General features: G+C 31.9%; 1 long non-coding RNA gene and 1 pseudogene across 1 annotated transcript; one reads left to right on the forward strand and one right to left on the reverse strand.

Annotated features, from left to right (window-relative positions):
- Positions 1 to 5,897: 5,897 nt before the first annotated feature.
- LOC113722591 (uncharacterized) lies at positions 5,898 to 8,555 on the reverse strand (annotated as a pseudogene).
- A 7,174-nt stretch (positions 8,556 to 15,729) lies between these two features.
- LOC140006188 (uncharacterized) lies at positions 15,730 to 16,691 on the forward strand. Its single transcript, XR_011813825.1, has 2 exons — positions 15,730 to 16,118; positions 16,217 to 16,691. It is a non-coding gene; the product is annotated as an uncharacterized lncRNA (long non-coding RNA).
- Positions 16,692 to 21,405: the final 4,714 nt, after the last annotated feature.

The raw sequence follows: 21,405 nt of genomic DNA on the forward strand, positions 1-21,405 counted from the left end.
TTATTTATTTAAAAAGTAAATTTAATAGTTATTCCAATTTACCTTTTGAGGTATAAAAGTTACTAATTTATTATGGTTAACTTACTATTTTAGATGGGAAAGTTACTTCCTTATTTTTAGATGTTATCTTATTTGGGTGGATAAGTCCAACAAATAATCAAATGGTCACTAAGAATGCAACAACTTATTATATTAGGTAAAAACTATTTCGTTACCATAACTATCGTTACTAAAACATTGTCCCTAAGTTATAATATGTCATAAACAAATAAGGTCAAGACAATCATATTATAATTAAAAAAAAAGATTATATAACAAACTGTTGAAAATTCAAAGTACCCTCCACATTGTGTTCTATTCAAAATTACAATATCAATAGGCAATTATTCAAAATTACAATAACAATAGGCAATTAAGCACAAAACCTTTTTTTAACAAATACCTTGTAAAAGTAGAATAAGGAATAATGAATCATGTAAGTATTTTTTTTATAGAATTATCCTTCTCCTCTTTATTATATCCATGTTGATATTTCAACAATGATATAATCTCATACTCAACATGCAATGAAGACCAAATAAGATAATTCATAAATACATGTCCGATGTATTAACAGTAGTTATTCATTATTTAGTATCAACAGTAGTTATTCATTAAGTAGTCCTTTGTATCAATAGGTTCATGTCTAATATCATTCACTTAATTTTCAAACCCTTTGTTATTGGTATAGGATTTCTTCAATTTAATATGGAAGTAACTAATGATGGCTTTAACTTTAACATCATTTATTTCACAATCAAGATCATTACAAGTGAGAGATACAATTACTTTATCATGCAATTCCTTGAAATGCTTAGTATTTATTTCCATTTTATGATCTTCACCTCAAATGATTTGTGAAGTTTTTGAGCATTTATTTTCTCTTTCTTCTGCTTCTTTGCACCTTTGCAAGTTTCTACTCGTTTGCTATTCTTCATTCTTCATCAATCTCAACTCAAAGATATTAAAGTATATACTAAGATTATCAAAGGATAATGAAGTCAAGTCCTTTTGATTCTTCTATACAAAATATACACAATATACACTTTTTGCATATTTGTAATCATAGATTAATAATCTACTCCAATTGCATTCAAGAATCATATGTATTTCCAGTGATTTAAAAAGGCTAACAAGGGTATACATTTATGTCCATGGACAGAAGCCATTATATAGTTCTTAAATCTTTCATTTCTAGTAGGGATAATATCAGAAACCTTCCCTGAGGTTTCTCTTAATATCACCTAGCACCTCTTAGGTTTTAAAAATATCGGTTACCTTCCTTACTTTTGTTATTTGTATAACAAAATTTTTAAAAGCCCTAAACTACCCTTTCACTTGCTAAATAATAATATTCCTAAACCGTTTTGCTCGTTTCAAGAAAACCATCACCTAAAAAATAATCTCTTGTAATGCTACCACATCATAATGCTATGCCCTATACAAATATAAATTTGAAAAAATAAAAAAAACTATTTGAAAAGAAATACACTTGCACCAATTTGACTCTATATGCTTAAAACCGAGTTCTTATGGACTTTACATTTTTTTCCAACATCTTCTCAACCCTTACCCAAACTATTAACTTGTACCAATCATTATAAAAATTAACTCAAAATAAGTAAATAAATCATACCCTACTTTATCACAATCACAAAAAATGAAATACAAACAAAATTTAATTTATTATAATTTTACAAATAAAATATTGCATAATCATCCAAAAAATGAGTAAGAGAGAATGACGGAGAAAAGGGAAAAAGAAGAAAGTGACTTTCGTTTCTTTTTTTTTTTAAATTTTTGAGATCAATTTATTTGATATGTGAATTATGTGTCAAGTGAGGGTTAACATAGTCTTTTTACAATTACTATGAGAGGTAAGTGATATTTCAAAAACCTCAGAGGTGCCAAGTGATATTAAGAGAAACCTCAAGAGAGGTTTATGATATTATCCCTTTCTAATATCATCATGTAGAACCTTTTTATGATCATTATGTCCCTTAAAATTATTGAGATGGACTATTTCTTCTGTTTTCACTGGAATATATCATATCATTTACCATTGCATTCTTATGTTTTCTCTTCTTCCTTGAATTTTATAAATTTTTCTTTCTTAACACATATAAATTTAGTTTCGCTTTTGATTTCATTCTTAAACCAACATCTATTAAACTTATGAATAAACCTTTCTTAATAATTTCAAGAAATGTTAGATTCATCAATTGATTTATCCTTAATGTGATTTTTTTTACTATCTTTAGGCCTTTTAGGTTCACTTTTACTACGAGTCTTTATTTCATTTGTAACTACAGTTCTACTCTTTACCTTTTTTTACAACATCCAATCTTTTCTTAATGTTGTTCATACACCTTAAACTTTCCTTCCAACTTTTGATTTTCTACTTCAAGATTTTCTTTAGACTCCTTATTTTTATGATTGAAATTTCTTAGGTCTTGAATAATTTTTTCCCATTTTCATTTTCATTTTTATTTTTTTATTGTCTAATATACATTTATCTAAGTTTAATTTAAATTTTTGTTCTAATCATTAGCTCTTTTAAGTGTTTCATACAAATTGCTAATAATTTTCTCGACTATCAAATTATCTATATTCTCTTCTTGGTGAGGATTCGAAGTAGTGTATTGCTTCTTTTAATTTCTACAATCAAATATCTTTACACTCATAAATTTCTTTTAATCTTTTCCAAACTTCTTGAGCACTTTTATAATTTGACCACCTTGACTTAGTTCAGGCGGCCAAAGAGGAGAGCTTAGAGCTCTCCTGTCTTGCTATCTCTAGACCTTACAATTACAGAATAACGAGAGATAAGGGAGGGTAGGAGGGTAATACACACACACACACACACACTTTATCTAATTCATTCTTATCAAAAGTTTTACAAAAAATATTTCTAACTTGAACTCGATCAATTTTTGAGGAGGTATTTCAAAGTTGACATTGTTTTTTAGAGATAATTAGACTCCACATACAATTTAAAAATGTTATTTAAATTACTTTAATAAAACCCTAAATATCTATGTAAATTGTACAAGTAGTATTAAGTTCTAATAGATATTTGAACCTAATACAAATGCATAAAAATGATGGCTATTTTTACAATATTATAGCAATTTATTTGAAAGAATAAATGTGAAATAAAGAGGTGATTACATAATGTGTTAAACGTTTTCAAAAAATAGATAATTTTTTCAAACAAGCCTCCCAAACAAACATGTTTAGGAGATCATAATCCAAAGATAGAAATATAAGCATTTATATGTTTTGAAATGATTATTATAAGTATTATTGTTATATTTGGTATCATAGAGTTGTACTTTTGGATTAGGGATAAAGATTGTATGTTTCAAATAAATTATCATGTTATTTCATTGGAGTCTCGTGTGGCATTTGGTTTAAACTCTAGAATTGGAATTCCAAATGGAAATTAGTTTGGATTTAGAACAAGGATACCATTCAAAGTATTACTTGGGTAGAGGTGATTAAGAAACAAAATACATGAGGGAGAGAAATATTATCAAATGAGATGGTGCAAATTCTAGGGAATAGGTATCAAATCAAATCATTTCTACTTTTCATTCTCTCTAAATAAAAAAAATCATTATAATAACCAAAAATACATGAAACATCCCTATAAATCTCATAATCATCCTAAAGGTTCAAGTGGTGCTTTTTAACTTCTCGGTAACTAATGTTGAAGAAGAAATCCAACAAATAGAGATCAGTAGATGGTAGGAGAAGAATAACCACAATCACATGAAACATCCTTACAAATCTCATAACCATCTTAAAGGTTCAAGTGGTGCTCTTTTACTTTTTGGTAACTAATGTTGAACAAGAAATCTAACAAATAGAGATCAGTAGACGGTAGGAGAAGTGCTTAAAGAGGCACACTAAGAAAGGTTAGCAAAAATATATTGACAATTGATAGTTCTCTTTTTGTGAGGAACTATGGAGCAAGAAAGTGGTGGATTGAGAAGGTTACAATGGAGAGTTGGGGAAGTTGTGATAGTGGATAAGACAATGAAATAGACGATAGCTTTTAGGATGACAATTAAATAGCACTAATGTGCTAGGTGGCATGTTGGCAATGAGATTAGCGAGATGGAAGTCAAACTATAGTCATAGACTCAAAGGAAACAGGCCAGTCAATAAAATCAAAACCCACCTATAATACTACCACTTTTGTTAATTTGTTATAATTGTGTAAAAATTTCTAAACCCATGTTTGGCTATTGGTGCGTTTCACCTGCCACATGTTAGATGATATTGGTCACACATTCATTCTTTTTCACTTGTTTCGCAGTATTAAATGTGTCATACTCATAAAAATATAGTGGTGGAAGTCCAAAAAAATAGGGTGACAAACGCACAATGTTGTAAATAAAAGAGTATTTCAAAAGATCTTATCCCACGTTGGAATACCAAAGGGACTTCTCATCACTTTATAATGTTTAGTCTTTTATTGGGTTTGTGTTAGATTGGTAACTAATGTGGGCTCACGCATGAGAGAGAAGTTGAGTTGGGCCGTTTCAGTACAAACTGATGGATTTGCACTAAGGATGGCAATGGGGGCGGGTGGCCGCGGGCACCTGCCCCGCAGGGGACTAATGGGGCGGGGCTTAGAAACGGGACAGGGGACGGGGGAGTGTACCCCCGCCCCATCCCCCGCCTCACCACCCGCTTTAAAAAAATAAATATATAAAATATATATGTATATAATTATATATATAATATATAATTTAATTAGTTACAAACTTATGATAATGATATTATTAGTTATATGTATTATATAATGTATATTAGTATATGTAATATAATTGATATTATCAATTATACTAATAATTATATGTGTGTACTAATACAAATTATTAATTGTTATACTAAATTTACTAATACATTTATACTAAATCCCTAATTACACTTAATACAATAACATTTTTTTCTTCAAAAAAGCACAAGCACAATAATGAATTAGTGATTGTATTTGTGCCAAAAGTGAAAACTTGACTACTTTAGTTGTATTTATTTCATCATGTTGGATTGTATTCAAATAACTTTTGTTTGATTGTTTTTATAAGTTTCAATTGTGAAATTACAATGAATAATAATTTGGTGATGTGTTGATATTTTAGTACTTTATTATTTGCTAAAATTTAACTATAATAAAATTATATAACAAATTTTTATTAGCCCCGCGGGGACACCCGTGGGGGAAGCGGGGTGGGGGGGATTTGTGGGCAGCGGGTCCCCCGTCCCCCGCCCCAACCCTGCCCCGTTGCCATCCCTAATTTGCACCCTCCCTTGCGTGTGGGTTAAACACGGCCCAAGATAGTTTTACTGCGAGCAAAAAGTAAAATTTACTTTTTTTTTTTACCTATAAATAGCAGTTACTCCCACTTTAGAAAGCACACTAAAAGCTGACAGTAGAGACCTTCCTACCAGATTTCTTCTTCTATTTCTTCTTCTTTCACTCTCTGCTGGATTTACGCAACATTTGCTAGTTCTGATCCTTCCTGAAATAGTTTATTAGGACAGTGCTGTTAAGCATGACTCAAGCTTCATTTTATTAGCTTTAGTTAACATTGTTTTTTGTTATTTTTCCTACACACAACACTCCCTTAACAAAGCTATTAGAAGCTATAAGAACCATGACAAAAAGCTATATGTATACTTGAGCAATATATCCTTATTGAGTGGCATTAAGAGCCTTTCAAACTCTCATTTGAAAGGTTCATCTTTTTCCTTTAAATTTTTTGATACTAAAAAAATAAAAACAATTACGACATACATTAACAGAAACTAAGAGGAAACTAAAATTAAAAAGTAGGGTTTTTTTAATTCCTTAAATATTTTTGCATGACATCCTCAGTGGATGCAGACCGAGTCTGGCCACTTGGTGTTTTTAATTCATAGTTGAAAGATCTGAAAATCAATCTTAGTTTTGGAAGGCATCATCAGTAAAGATACCCTTAAAGGAGCCACTTGGTATTCGAAGTTCATTTCTTCTCGAACTCAACATCAATTACATCATGTTCAGACTTTGAAGACGAACTCGAACCTTGGCTCCCTCTTGAAAAGAAGTCACCTTGAGGCTGCCATACTATATTTCCACAACTTGCACAACAAACCGTCTAGTTTTTATATCCAACAAACTGTCTCCTACATGTAGGGCATGCTCCCTTGATGACAAGATTGTTGGCGACAGCCCATATTAAAAGAGGACCAGCAAATGGCAGCACCCACGTTGCAAATATCAGGAAACGAAACAGCCATCCAAAAAGAGCAAACCACAGGAAGAAAATTGTTGTAAAACTTTTTGCCAGTGGAGTGTCAAGAAAATCAATGAGCTGCTTTCTGTTTCTCAGCCAATTCTTACTGAAATCGAGAGAAAAAGTCTGCTAGCGCTGGGTGAGCTCGAATTCACGATCGATTTCCTGGGCGCAGTCAACAGCAGAACGAGTGACAGCGGAGAGGTGGCGGGAGGCAGAGTATTAGCGGTCTAGGCGCTCGGCGGTCTTCTTGGTCTCGTAAAGGAGTTGCTCGAAGCCATCATTGGCCCTCCAGGCCTCGCCGGAAGTTATGTGCCGAGCAAAAACATCAAAGTCGCTGCACCTAAAGGCCTGTACTTTGGAAACTTGGCAATGGAGAGGGATGAATTGCTTGTAAAAAAAGTAGGGTGATTATCACTTTATCCCTTTAAACTATATCACTACTATCAATTTACCCCTTAACGTTATCTTTAGTCATTTTATCTCCACAGGTAATTCAACTCAACATGTTAACAAATTTTGGACAAAATATCTTTTTATTTTATGGCATTACTATATTGTTATAATCACTTTATCCCTTTAAATTATAGTGATACAATCGCCTAGCTATGTTAGAAGGCCTGCAATTATGCTTATCCTTGGACTTGTGCAATGTTATTGTTGAGACGGACTCACTTACTCTGCTCAACACGATTAAGGGCTGCAAAAGTGTCCCTGGTGTATACACGGGGAAGTAGTGAGGATCTCTACTATGTTGGCTAAGGCGGAGTTCATTTTAACACACTGCTACAGAGAGGTTAACTTCACAGCAGATGGTCTTGCAAAACTTGCTGTACAGAATATGATTTCATCAGTCTATGAGGCTACTACGTTGCCGGCAGTAATCACATGTGTTATTCGTTTAAATGCTAGGCAATTTCCTTATATTCACCGAGTGTTCGACATGTAGTTTTTCTTACCTTATTGATGTTCTCATTTTTTAATAATATTCGGAATGGGGACCCAACCCTGCCATTAGGGTTTGCCAATTAAAAAAAAATAGTGATACAATTGGTTTATTCTCTAATATTATTTTCTAGATATTTTACCATATTGATTACCTAACTAGTATTTTCAAAATGTTTTTAATGGATTTGCCCCTTTTTTCTTATATATAATTAAAAGTACAAAAGGTTGGAATGCTTATTCTTCATTTTTTTCACTTTAAGAGCTCCAAAAATATAAAAATAAAAGGATTTTTCCAAATTTATTTTTCCATACAATTAGTTCTAGAAAAGAAAAGAGATAGGAGAGAACGAGATAGAAAATTAGATTTTGCAAAGAAAGAAAACAAGGAAGAATCTAATATTACCATATTACTTTAACGTCGTCGAGATTAGGATTGGAATTGAGTGGTAAACAAAAGAGTAAAATAATTTTAAAATAATAAAACTATTGAACTCTTTCTTAGTTCGATTTTTTATAAAAAAAAATTGAGCTCACTCTCTCTCTCTCTCTCTCCTCTCCCTCATCGTTCTATTTTTTCTCAATATTAATAAGATTGCCAAGAAGAAAGAGATTAATATTTTGACTTTTTTCCTTGATACTAAAAAGGAGAAAAACCAACTAAAGTTTTTTAACTTGCTAAGTTGGTTTAATAGTGGGATAAATTTCCTAAAAAATAACTCTAGGGGGTAAATTAATAATAAGACTATAGTTTATAAAGAAAAAGCGATAATAATTTTAAGGGCTAAACATATCTTTTTACTTGAATTAACAAATTTCGTTAACTTTGACCATTAGTTTTGGGTGTAAAATGAATAAAAAGCAATGTTAAAGGAGAAATTGATAATAGCACCAAACATTAAAGGAGTAAAGTGATAATAACCCTTAAAAAGCAAAAGAAAAACAAACTTACAGATGAAAACCGGAAAGGATGAATCTTTTCTTTATAAGAAGATCTATAAATTGCAAGTAAAGAGTAGGTTGTTATCCTAATAATTGCCACTATAGTTTGTATTATTTTTCTTCTCCACCATTTTCCAACCTTAGAATTTTTCTTCTTAAATACACATAATAGTTTCATCTTACTATTTCTTCAAAAATAAATACGGTAAAATTAAAATTACTCACAATCCCCTTGTACTTTTGTGCAATACTGTATAATCCTCCTAAAGTTTCAAAGTATCCACATAATTCTCTTATGATCTTATGTAAAGTCAAATATGGATGGAAAGCATCTCCCATTATAGTGATTGACTGACACACACTTCAACAATGCATGTGATGATATTGTAATATCCACTTAATCCACCTATTATTTTATATAAATGTTTACTTAACCTCCTGTATTTTTGCAGCTATCTATATAATCCCTCTATAGTTTTATATAAAGTCAATTTAGTGCTTGAGTTATAGGACAATACTGGCATTTTAACTAATGACATTACAGAGATTATGTAGCGTCAAATTTTCACTTTATATAAAACTACACGGGGATTATGTGGATATTTTGAGGGTCATATAGTATTATCCAAAAGCACAAAGAAATTAATGACTTGTCAGGACATCTCATTCTTTTTTCTAAGTATATGATTGCATCTTAATTGGTACTCTATGGTAAAAAAGATTGTTATTAATAGAAGAATAGTTTGGATTATATTAGTAAGTTAAAATTCTTATCCTCAATATTAACTTGTTTGCATGATCATTTGTTCATTTTTTGAAGAAATTTTAAGTACGATTTAAATGTTTAGTGGAATAGTTGGTGTATGCTACAAATTTGTCTCAGTAGCTTGTGCATCGTGGTTACCACCAACCATTTAAAAGTAGTCCTTATTAAAGTCCATTTGCAACACATGAAAGTTATAACAAGAATTATAAGGGAATTAAAATAACAATAAAAGTCAATAAAATAAAATCTCTACCACTAGATATTTAGTAATATTAATTACTAAATTAAAAAAATTATATGTAAGGTAAAACAAGAATTATATATATTTTTTCACTAAATATCCAATAGATTTGGGCTATTCCATTGTATGATGTGAGTAATTTATCTTAAACTAGTAATATATCTTAAACTATCTTATAATTAATTCTAGCCCAAATTGATTCAAAAAAGGAAATAAGCACAACTAACTTAAATTTCTAAACTTTAATCCAGCCAAAACCACAAGTAATTTGGCATAATACACAAGGTCCATAACCAATCCAAAATGGGTTTCTATTTTAGCTAAAATAAGTGTCCATTTAAAAAAAAAACCGCTCCTTAGAGGTTCTACTGAGTTTTGTGTCTTCTCTTTTGCTCATTCTTCAGCCTTTAAATGATGATGAAGTTTTTTAACTCTCTATGAGTTATCAATTAACCTCGCCTCCTTCTGCCTCTCTTCTTACTCATGGACGACTGAAGTTTTGGGATGAAAGGAAAGACGAAAGGTAAGGCCCTGTTTGGACAGCAGGTTTTCAAAGAAAAATTGTTACATTTTCCGTGAACACATTTCCCTATCACCTTTTTACCTCACATGTATCAAATCGTTACAGTAATTTTTCTACCAAAAATCTAGAAAAATGCAATCCAAACAAAACCTAAATTAATAAGGTTTTCTAATTTGATTCCTATGTTTGAAATTATTCACCTTCATTGAATTTTGTTTAATGGGTTTTCACTTTTCAACCTAGTTCTTGTTATTATTTTCATTTTTTGAGTTGTTTTTGGCTGATTTTCAGATTCATTCTTTTTGCCTTTTGTTTTTCGCTAGTTTTTTTTGGCTATTAAGTTGATTGGAGTTGACCAGGGATGATTCAGGAGAATCGTTCCTAAATCATCTATTCCTCTTCATCTTCGTGTTGAATTAGGCCAAGTTGCCCGAATTTGTCTGAGTCGCTGGCAAGTCTTGCATCTCAGTACAAAGTGGAATGGTCTAGAACCAGAGGCCTCAGTTCTAGTGACCACTCATTTGAGTCGTCACAACTCTTTGGACCATGTTTGAAATTTACTTTTTGAACCATGTTTGAAATTGATGAATTATAGAAGGTGGTATTCAAATTCAAAAAGCATTGATGGGGCATTCATATGATAAAGCAAGGCTCACATTTTCCTAGGAGCATGTTCAGCAGAAAACTTTGGATTGCAGTTTTTGAAGGAAAAATTTTTACATTTTCCTTAAACACATTTTTCAATCATCTTTTTACCTCATATACATCAAATTGCTCATGTATATTCTTCTACAAAAATTTTAAAAATAGCAATCCAAACGTATTTGTGTCAATTTGCAGATGTTCTTGGCTAAATTCTAGGAAATTCACCTTCAAATCTTTGTGGTTATCCCTAAACAACCAAAACAATCATCATGAGGCTTTTTAGTTAGGATTGTAGGGGAATAGATCAACCCTCTGCAATCCAACTAATGAACCATTTGATCCAATTTCATAATCCAAATTTTGTATTTTTTTGGTCAATTGGCAACATCTATATTATCTAATTTTGTATAACCCAAATTTAAAATTCTAATAATAATTAATGCATGCAAGGTTATAGAATTGAATGGATAAAGAATCACAACTATTGATATCTCAAATCATGGGAAAAAGTCACACCACAATAAAATCTTACAAATACTCTTGGACTCTCTTAAGAAAAATACATCCACTAATGCTCTATTTATAATTTACTAAGAGTTGTAAAATAAGAAATCACTTACATAAAAATTTATAAAATAAAACACAAACTCCTAAATAATACAACTACTAAAAACATGACTCCAATAAAACTAATAAATAAATAAATAGAAACTTTTAAGTTTGGTTGACTTTGCCAACATTGCCTCCCTTAAACCACACTCTCTATTGAGTCAGATCCAACTCCATTTCAAGTAACAATCTTCATTGAAAACACTATAAATGTAAGAACAACATGTAACACTTCACAACTAACTTTCATCTTGACACATGGTAAAGAATGAACTTTGTATTTCATGAACAATTTCTTCTCAAACAAAATACTCATTTATGAAAACTCATTCATCACCAAAGTCACCAACATAAGTGCCCATATAACGACCCAACTTGTCCTTACTAAATATAGATGGATTGGCTGCTTGCCTGGTTCTCATTAGGATTAAAAAAAATTGTAAGATTTATAAGTTTTAAAAATCCTAAAATCTTCATTGAAATCAATTTTTAGTAATACAAAATCACCATAGAATAGCCTAAACTTATCCATAATATACAATTAAATCTCCAATCAAGTTCACGTGCATCTAGTCCCAAGCTTTTGATACCGATTAATCCTTCATATGATCCCCTTGATAGTTTCACTAATTAAGTCTCCTCTCCTAGAAACATTTTTTTAACAAAACTTGATGAGTTAAAACCCAATGAGACTCATTGTGTATGCAAATGAAATTTAAGAAATCATTGACAAATTATTATATAAAATTATGATAGAGATTCAAAATTTGTCTATCACATATTTTTCAATAATTATCAAATTTTTCCAAACATCTTTGATATGATTAAAGGTTACGCAATAATATATCTATAAATTATACATAATTATCAGTAGAATGGGCTTTACCAATTCTCAGTCGGTCTATTTGACTCAAACAAATATTCATACAATTTCAAAGATTGCGTACGTGACTTGACACTTTCATAAGACACTAGATTTTGCCTACGCAATAGCTTGCAACAAAAGGAGATACTCGAAATATCCCTAGAAAATTCAATCATACCATAAGATCAAACCTCTTGATCTTGCCGGATGGAGGTCATGGCCACTTATTACTTATCTTCAGCTCGATGCATTCTTGACTTTCATAAGTCAATATATGAAGGACCTAAAAATTCCCTAGCAAAGCCCGGTTCATAGATACCCTGGAAATTTATTTTCGAGTGCACGGAACATACGTACTAGGTGTAGTATACATAAATTACTTGAATAATTTTTGAATTCATAAGCCAGGTTTACCAATCCCACCACAAATACAAAATTTCAAAAAATTCATATTTTCATAAATATTCAAAAATTCAAACTCAAACTATTTGCACAATAATCCATGAGGTATGAAAATTAATAGTTTAAAATTATAAAATCTCTATCATGTATTACAAGATTTGAAATTTCACCACACAAATGTTTCCACATTTGAAACATAATTTGGCAAATATAATAACAAAATTCATTTGCAAAACACATGAACTTCAAATAACTTTTCAAAAGGAGTACTCACCTTCAAATTTCAAAGTTCATTTTGTAATGAAATCAGTTGAGCTTTCACTCATTTTTCTTTACTGAACTCTCACACTTTTCAATTTTCTTAGGATTCTTGTCCCCTTTTAATCTTTTATAGTAGCCTCTACTTCCTTCATCATGAATTAGAATTATTAAAAATTTTTATAATCTCCCTTCATTAACTCCCCAAACAATTACTATGTTAGTTACAAAAGAATCCTTAATGTCTTCCAAACTTTTCATTGCTTTTTTTTTTTTTTTCATTTCCTACAATAATTCCTTTGATGCCTCCAAACCATAATTCTATTGTAGTTACAAATTTCTCAAATTTTTCACATTTTCCCTCTACGAATTAGCATTTGTTTTAGATTAACTTCTAGAACAATAATTGTAAACTTATCTCTTCATTAGTTCATGCTAATGTTGTGTATTAAATCAATACTTGTTACTTCCCTAATTATTTCTAACTTTAATTCTTTTAAATTACACAAGAAATGTCTAGATCTGTGAAACTCCTCACATTTTCTTTTCTTTCTAATTTCCTAGTATTCAATTTCTACTCCTAGTATTCAATTTATCCTTATCATTGCATAATTGATTATTTCTAATTCAATAATTTCATTTCTTGTTTTTATTTCTTCCTAATAAGTTTAACTAATCATATTCTTTAATGTTTCTAATGATTCAATTTTACAAAAATGGTTCATAGATTTGCAATTAAAAATTTTCTTCCCAAATAAAATTAATCTCTATAACATGATAGATTTTAAACTAATATGTCTAAATTTTAAAATAAAATTATGGGGTGTCATAGGCCAAGTATACAAAATCATAGATTATTTTTGGCAAAAATTATCACCATCAAACAATTCAGAATGGCCACTACCATAATTAGTAAAAGATTTCACACCATCAATAAACGAGCAAAATATTTTTCAATTCCAATGAAATCCATATTAATAAAATCAAACATCTTCCTATCACCTTGAAGAGAGTTCGAACCAATAAATTTTTCAAGTGTTAATTACAATTTGCCCCTTGAACTTGGCCATTTATAACACTTTGCCCCTGAACTTTAAATATATACACTATGCCCCCTTCATTGACTAGTCAAATGTTATTGATGAATTCTCCATCCAAAATTTTAACAAACTGACATCAATGCCCTTACATAATAGTCCTAGAATAGTGCTATACTTTTAATTGGAATATGAAACATTTTATTAGGAAAAACACTGCCATATGATTTAAAAAAATAAAAGATGGTACAATACCAAAGAATTAAAAACTAGTATTGTGGAGAAAAAAAGAATTTATAAATTTATAAAACACCTGCACAAGTTTTCCGTCGCTTATCTGTCTTCCTTTAAATTATAAATGGATTAGTTTTGATAATTTTCATTGACTTTGCAGCTGTCACAAGATTTTCACAAGTCAACAAGATGCTATTTAGTAATTTTGTATCACATTCTTACCTTGCTTTTTGTTTGTTTGCATTCTACATTTTAAAAAATTGAAAACTCTCTAATGCATTTTTTAATATATTTTTTATTTTTAATCATTTTTTATTTCATATAAAACACATTAAAAATTGCTACAATAAAAAATATAAGCAAATAATTTTCATTCCAAATGCACTAATTAATTTTATTTCATTTAAAATAAGTATTGCTATTGGCATTGAAATAAATATATTGGTTTGCTTAGACTTCTTTTTTGTGAATTATCTAATTCATTTAAAGGCTAAAAGATAGAAATGCATAATGTAATTGTGTTTAGATGCATTTAGCTACTATTAAAGAAATGGGTATTTGTTATGTTACAATTATTATGTGTGTTTAAGAATTAGTTAGGGATATTTTGGTCATGAAAAATATGACTTTATCTTAACCTTGTCAAAAAGTTGACCATACGGGGTAAAATATACTCCCTCCGTCCTAGAAAGTGTGTCGCACTTCGGGACTTGCAATTATTATCAACAGTGCAAGAATTTTAAATGATTTGTGTTTAAGTTTTGGTAATACCTCGCTTGACTTTCAATGTATTCATACGTGGTTGAATGATAAAAAAAGCCACAAGGTGTGATAAGATATGTGGGACCTAAAAGAATGAAATGTCTCCACACTACTTTAGAGAAAAGTGTCATGCACGATTGTTATTTGCATTTCACGTGGGAGTCACGAACTATTAAGTGCAGTATTGGTACTTGGTAAGTGCATAATTAGGCCAACTAAAAGATAAGAAAGGGTTGTCACATTGAAGGGTATGGAACAGAAATGTGTGAAAGTTATCATTGTCAATTTTAGTAAGTGACAATCATTTTGGGACAGATAAAAAAGAAAAGTACGACAGTATCAATGGGACGGAGGGAGTATATATTTGGAATTTAGAGGGGCAAATTAAAGTGTTACAAGGGTCCCAGTTTAGGAGGACAAAGTGTAATTAACCTATTTTTCAACAACTACTTCTTTTTCTTTACTTCCCAAGCCAAAATTTTCTTCCTTCTTTACTAAATCAATACATTCTCTTTCTTGAACAAATTTATCACTCACAATTTCTCCAAACAAGGTATACAAATCAAAATTGTTAACTGATTCAAAATTTTCAAAAACACCCACATCATCAACAAGTCTATCATTTTCAAAATCTACAATCTAATTCCAACAACCAAATTTTGGCTTGAAAGTATAATCCTTCTCAATAGTCTACAAAACATAATAAACATCCTTCCAAAATCTTTAGGTATTTTGGTACGATGAACAAAAGTTTTGTAAATATTTTCTGCCATTATTTTGATCATCACATAAAAAATAATTGTCCATTCTTCTTGAAATCATGTTTTGGTAACTCACTTGCAACAATCCAACAAAGAAAATAATCCAAATTACATTGTTCAATATATTTTTTTCATTTTAAAAATCAAACTAAGTCAATATACAAAAAATTTCACCATTAACCGAATTTCTAAAAAGTTTTGCCATTATTTTGTTAGAATGAGTTGTAGATGGTAGGTGGTAGGTGATAGTTGTAAATATCTTGTTTAAATTTAAATGTGTATCCACTATAGATTTGATTAGGATAATTATTATCAATTAGGTGGTTGTTAGATAGTAGGATAATTACTATTCTGTTGTAAGCCTATATATATGGGCATTTTACCATTATAACTTTAAAAGAGAGAGAAAGCAATATAGAAAATTTTTCCAATCTCTTTTTTCTAGTTTCTGTTCTTTCTAACATGGTATCATTGCAAGGATTCTAGGGTCTCTACTCAAGGTGCTACTTTGATAATTACCTTCAACAAGAAGTCATGGTGGAATCATTTGAAATTATGTAATGTGGGAAAGGACAAACTGACATAGTTCTTGAAGACTTGGCCACACAGATGATGAAAGTCCTGAATAGATGTCAGAAACCTATACCAAGCAGTGATTCATCTATGGTTCAAATTGGCATTAACTTGGATGACACCAACTATGGCTCTTTGGTCCTAAGTTATCGAAATGTATATTTCAGACAAGGATGAGTTGGGATATATCAATGGTGAACTCTCTCAACTTTCACCAATAGATCCGGTATCTCGATTGTGGTGGATTGAGAACTCTATTGTGAAAGAATGGTTGATAAACAATATGGATCCATTCTAAATCAGTAACTTCATTTGTTTTCTTAGGTCTAAAGCGGCATGGGATGCTATTGCTACCACATACTTCGATGGGGCAGGCACATCCAGTTGTATGATTTGAGGCAAAGAGTGACAGGGATGAGCCAAGTTGGATGACCGATTGAGAAGCACTACAACAATCTGCAAGGCTCGTGGAGAGAGATTGACTTTCGTCGGCCAAACTCATTGAAGTGTGCTGTAGATATCAACAAGTATAACTCTCTAATACAGAAAGAGAGGGTGTACAGTTTTCTTGATAGGTTAGATGACCGATTAGATCGGATTCACAGTGATATATTGTGAATGAAACCATTTCCAATAGTAGAAGAAGCATATGTTTATGTTTAGCGTACAGACACAAGATAATTGGTAATGTTGACAGGGGAAAAGAACACAATCGACTCTGTCATGGCATCTAAGCACGTAAAAAATGGGCTAATTATGTTATTCCAAACACCAAGATATAAGTCGATAGGGATAGCTGCACTCGTTGCAATAAAATAGGACACACGTATATGTGTTTCAAATTATATGGGTATTCAACCTAGTAAAAGGGACAAAAAGGAAAAAATCGATGAGCAGGCAGATTGAAAGCTGATGATCAATATGAAAGTTTTTGGAAAAGTTGCCACTGTAATTGTTGAATCAGTGACATCTTCTACAATTCTCAATATTACACAAGTGTTTTCTGCCAATGTTTCAAAGGCCTATCAGTACCAAGGTAATCATTTCTCAAATCGATGTGATAGGGATTGAATTGTCAACTCAAAAGCTACCAATCATATAACTTTTGATCTGAATGATTTCTCATGTGTCACTCAACCAAGAAGGTCAATGATCTCTAATGCCAACGGTGTTCAGTATCCAATTACATGGGCTAGAATTGTTATGTTGTTTTCATCTCTTCTTCTACCCAATCCTTTACTGATTCCCTCTCTATCAAATAAACTACTGTCGATGAGTTAAATAGTTGTCGATCTTAACTCTGTGACACTGATGTATCCAACTTTTTTATTTTTTTTTAGAATATTCTCACCGAGGAGATAATTGATCGTGGTACTAGGAGGAGGGATTTATACTATATGAATGATTTCAATTTTGGTAGAGCAAATTAGATGAGAAGTACTGACAACACTAAAGAGCAAGAGATTCGATTATGACATTGGTGAAGAGTGCATTCATCCTTTGGATACATGAAATATCTATTTTCAGACATATTCATCAGTATCAATGTTGGCACTATGAAGTGTGAAACAAGTATTTTGACAAAGAGTCATCAGGTCCACCACCCAATTAGTTCTAATAAATGTAATATACCTTTTGCTCTATTGCACTCTGTTGTTGGGGGACCCGAACCGATTATTTCATCTATGGGTATTAATTGGTTTGTAATCTTTATAAATGATTATACTCATATGATTTGGTTGTATCTATTGAAACAAAAAAAATGAAGTGCTAGACATTTTCAAATAATTTTATATAATGATTTGTACTCAATTTTCAATTACAATCAAGGTTCTCTAATCTAATAATGGTGGTGAATATGGCCATCGACAACTACAGGATTTCTTCAACACTAATGGCCTCATACATGAAACCTCATGTACTCAGATTTCATAGCAAAATGAAGTAGTTGACAGGAAGAATTAGCACATTTTAAAAATAGCGTGTGCCCTGCTGATTAGGGCGAATGTCTCACGTTGATATTGGTCTAATGCAGCTATCACAACAGTTCACTTGCTGAAAATATTGTCTTCAAGGGTCATAGATTTTTAGACTCCATTGCAGGCTCTATTACAACATTTCACTCTGCCATCAATGCTAATACTTCCAGCATGAGTGTTTGGGTGTGTGACTTTTGTCAAGCTGCATAAGAAACAGCAAAATAAATTAGATCCTTGTACAGTTTGCTGTATTTTCTTAGAATATGCTATACACAAAAAGGGTTATCAATGCATTGATCCAACCATAATAAGATGTATGAAACTGTGAATGTTACCTTTTAGAATTTAAAATATTCTTCTCATCACTAGTATCCAATTTTGCACTTTAGGGGGAGACAAGGAATAAGAAAGAGTAGAGTTGGTCAGGATTAGCATGACAGTTAGATGGAGTTGATATTGATGTTGATGAGACTATAGACATGTCGCTACCAATGATGCTGATGTAGAAGCCGATAAATTCGAATGTGATACATCTCTTGATACTGTTGATATAACCCCCTCTGTTTTAGTACCTGACTATTCATCTCCTGAGAATATTTTTGAGGTAAGTACTATGATATCCTAGTATTTATTTTGATACTGCTGGTTGTGATAGGATATGAAATTGTCATTCAATTTATGTTTATTTTTCCTTTTATTTTAGCCAAATATTGTATTAATTGATGGATTCTACTTATATTTGGTTAATGGTGCTAATTGTAGGAAAATAACCAAAACATGATTAAAAGGGGCAATTTCCAGCTAATTTGGTGGCGGCACATTCATGTCCAGATTCTCGGGATTTATTGCACGTGAGTGGCTTCCAAAAATGCATCAAGTAGCTGGCTACAAATTAGGAAGCTAGTGGGCCACTCCCAAGAAAAAGAAAAGTTGAGGAAGTTGACTTGTAATAGGGCTTTCTTTTTAGAAGTTGACTGGTATTAGGATACCAATCAATTAGGAGTCAAAGTAGGAAGAAATCGTTGGACATTGATTCATCAATTGTGGTGGCTGGAAACGAAAAAACAGAGCATTGTACTTGTCTTTTGACTTTTTCCTTTTGTGGCCGACTTGGGAGGGACATCAGTTTTTCTTCATGTTTGGCTAGGAAACGAAATAGCAATGCATTCTTGTCTTTCACTTTTCCTTTTTGGCCGACTTTTGGGGAGAAACGAATTGAAAGCTTTTCCCAATTATTTGCATGGCTGGTTCTCCATTGATGGAGAACTAATTTCATACTTTTAGTCAAGGAGACAACTGAAGATTTGGTTCAACAATAACTGTGAGATCTAAATTATTTTAACTGTTTCTTTCATTTATTGGTATTTGTATATTCACGTAGTTTATTTGCTAATTGGGAGTAGTTGAATTCGTAATTGTTCGATTACTTCTGTCCCGGTAGCAACTAGCGTAATTGAGTTTATGTCAGGAAAACAGACGATCAAACTTAAACAAACTCTCGTAGCGTGTTTGTTAGTTAGAGTTGGGTTTTTCTAATTCTTAATGCAATCTAGAAATTAAATCTCACGGTCGTACCTAGGGTTATTTTCTGGTTAGAGAAATAGTTAACGGTCGTACCTTAACTATCGAAAAAGTAAGGAGAGGCTGATTATTTATCGCGTGTATAACAGCTATAACCAATATATGGATAAATGTTAGAATTATATTTGAATCGATGATCAGTTGCATGAACCATTTTTGAAGTGTATCCTTGGCTAGAGTTTCCCTGATTATTTCTCTCAATTAATTATTTTTCGCATTTGATTTATCTAGTTAGCAATTCATCAGCATTTAATCCTAAAACCCCCCGTTTGTCTTGATTCGAAAGGAAATAAACTTTTCCCCAGTCCCTGAGGAGACGACCCTGCTTGCCACTGTCTACTAGTTAGTAAATTTTGTCAGTTAATTAATTCTGGTATATCGGATTAAGCAAACTCTTCGGAACCAGGGTGAATCAAGTAACCCATTGCATATCTAGAGTTCTTGCTCCAGTACTTGGAATTGATTATTGACTGTTTTTTGTGGTAGTTAGGTTTTTTTTTATTATTATCGCACAGGCTCGGCACCTGTAAGGTTGATATGTGTTACCTAACAGGTTCAATCGTAGCGTAGCAAGCCATCAGATCGATATTCTTCAGAAGCCTATGCAAAACAATCCAAATGCCCTATTACAAATTATGTTTCAATCCACTGATTATCAGAGTCGCTGGAGGCCTTTGTATATAATGTGTCATCAGTCGATATTCCAAATGACATGCATGCAGCTGTCATAGATCCAAATTGGAGTCAAGCTATAAAAGATGAGATGTTAGCATTGTAGAAAAATGACACATGGACATTAGTCTTACTATCAAAAGGAAAGAAAACTGTAGGATGCAAATGGGTTTGCACAATTAAGTACAAGGCTGATATAAAGCCCGGCTTATAGTTGAGGGGTGTACCCAGACCTATGGCATCAATTATCAAGAGACATTCTCACTAGTGGCAAAATTGGATACGGTCAGAGTTCTGCTCTCTCACTAGCAGCCAATTTAGATTGGTCGCTGTATCAATTTGATGTAAAAAAAAAATGCTTTTTTGTATGGTGACCTTGAGGAAAAGGTATACAAGAATATTCCATCTTGATATTCTACAACATTAGAGACAAATGCTGCCCGCCAATTGCAAAAAATATTTGTATCGAGTTAAACAATCACCATGTATTTGTAAATCTACTGGCAAGCCGATTATACAGAATCATAAACTTGGAGAGTATTTGGATTATAAGCCAACCGACAGAGAAAGATATTAGAGGTTAGTCGGTAAGTTGATCAACATGCCCCATACTTACCCCGATATTGCCTATGCCATTAGTATGGTCAGCCGATTCATACATCCAGCCAATAAATGGCATGTGAAAGTTGTGATGCGGATCGTTCAATATTTAAAAGGATTCTTCTGGAAAAGGTCTCCAATTTTTCAAGAACAACCATCTCAATATTGATGGTTATCCTAACGCTGATTGGGTAGGAGACATTGTCAATCAAAAATCAATTTCAAACTACTTCACCTTTGTCAGTGGTAATGTGATCATGCAGAGTAAAGAGATAAAAAGGTGTTGTCTTTGTCTAGTGTAGAAGCAGAATTCATAGGGATGGCAAAGGATGTGTGCGAACTGTTATGGGTTAAGAGACTAATGGCCGAGATCGGCTTTGCTCCAAAATAAAAAATGAACATGTTCTATGATAATAAAGCTGCCATCGACATCAGCCATAATCTAGTCCAGCATGACCGTACAAAGTACATTGAAGTGGTTCGACACTTTATCAAATAGAATTTCGAAGATAAGGTGATACGATTCTCATTTATGAAGTCTGAAGATCAGTTGGCTGACATGCTCACAAAAACTGCGTCGACTAGGAACTTCTACAACTCGCTTGACAAGTTGGACATGTACGATATCGATGCACCAATTTGAGGGGAAGTGTTGGAATAAGTTGTAGATGGTAGGTGGTA

Source organism: Coffea arabica, chromosome 5e (assembly GCF_036785885.1).
Source record: "Coffea arabica cultivar ET-39 chromosome 5e, Coffea Arabica ET-39 HiFi, whole genome shotgun sequence".
NCBI lineage: Eukaryota > Viridiplantae > Streptophyta > Magnoliopsida > Gentianales > Rubiaceae > Coffea > Coffea arabica.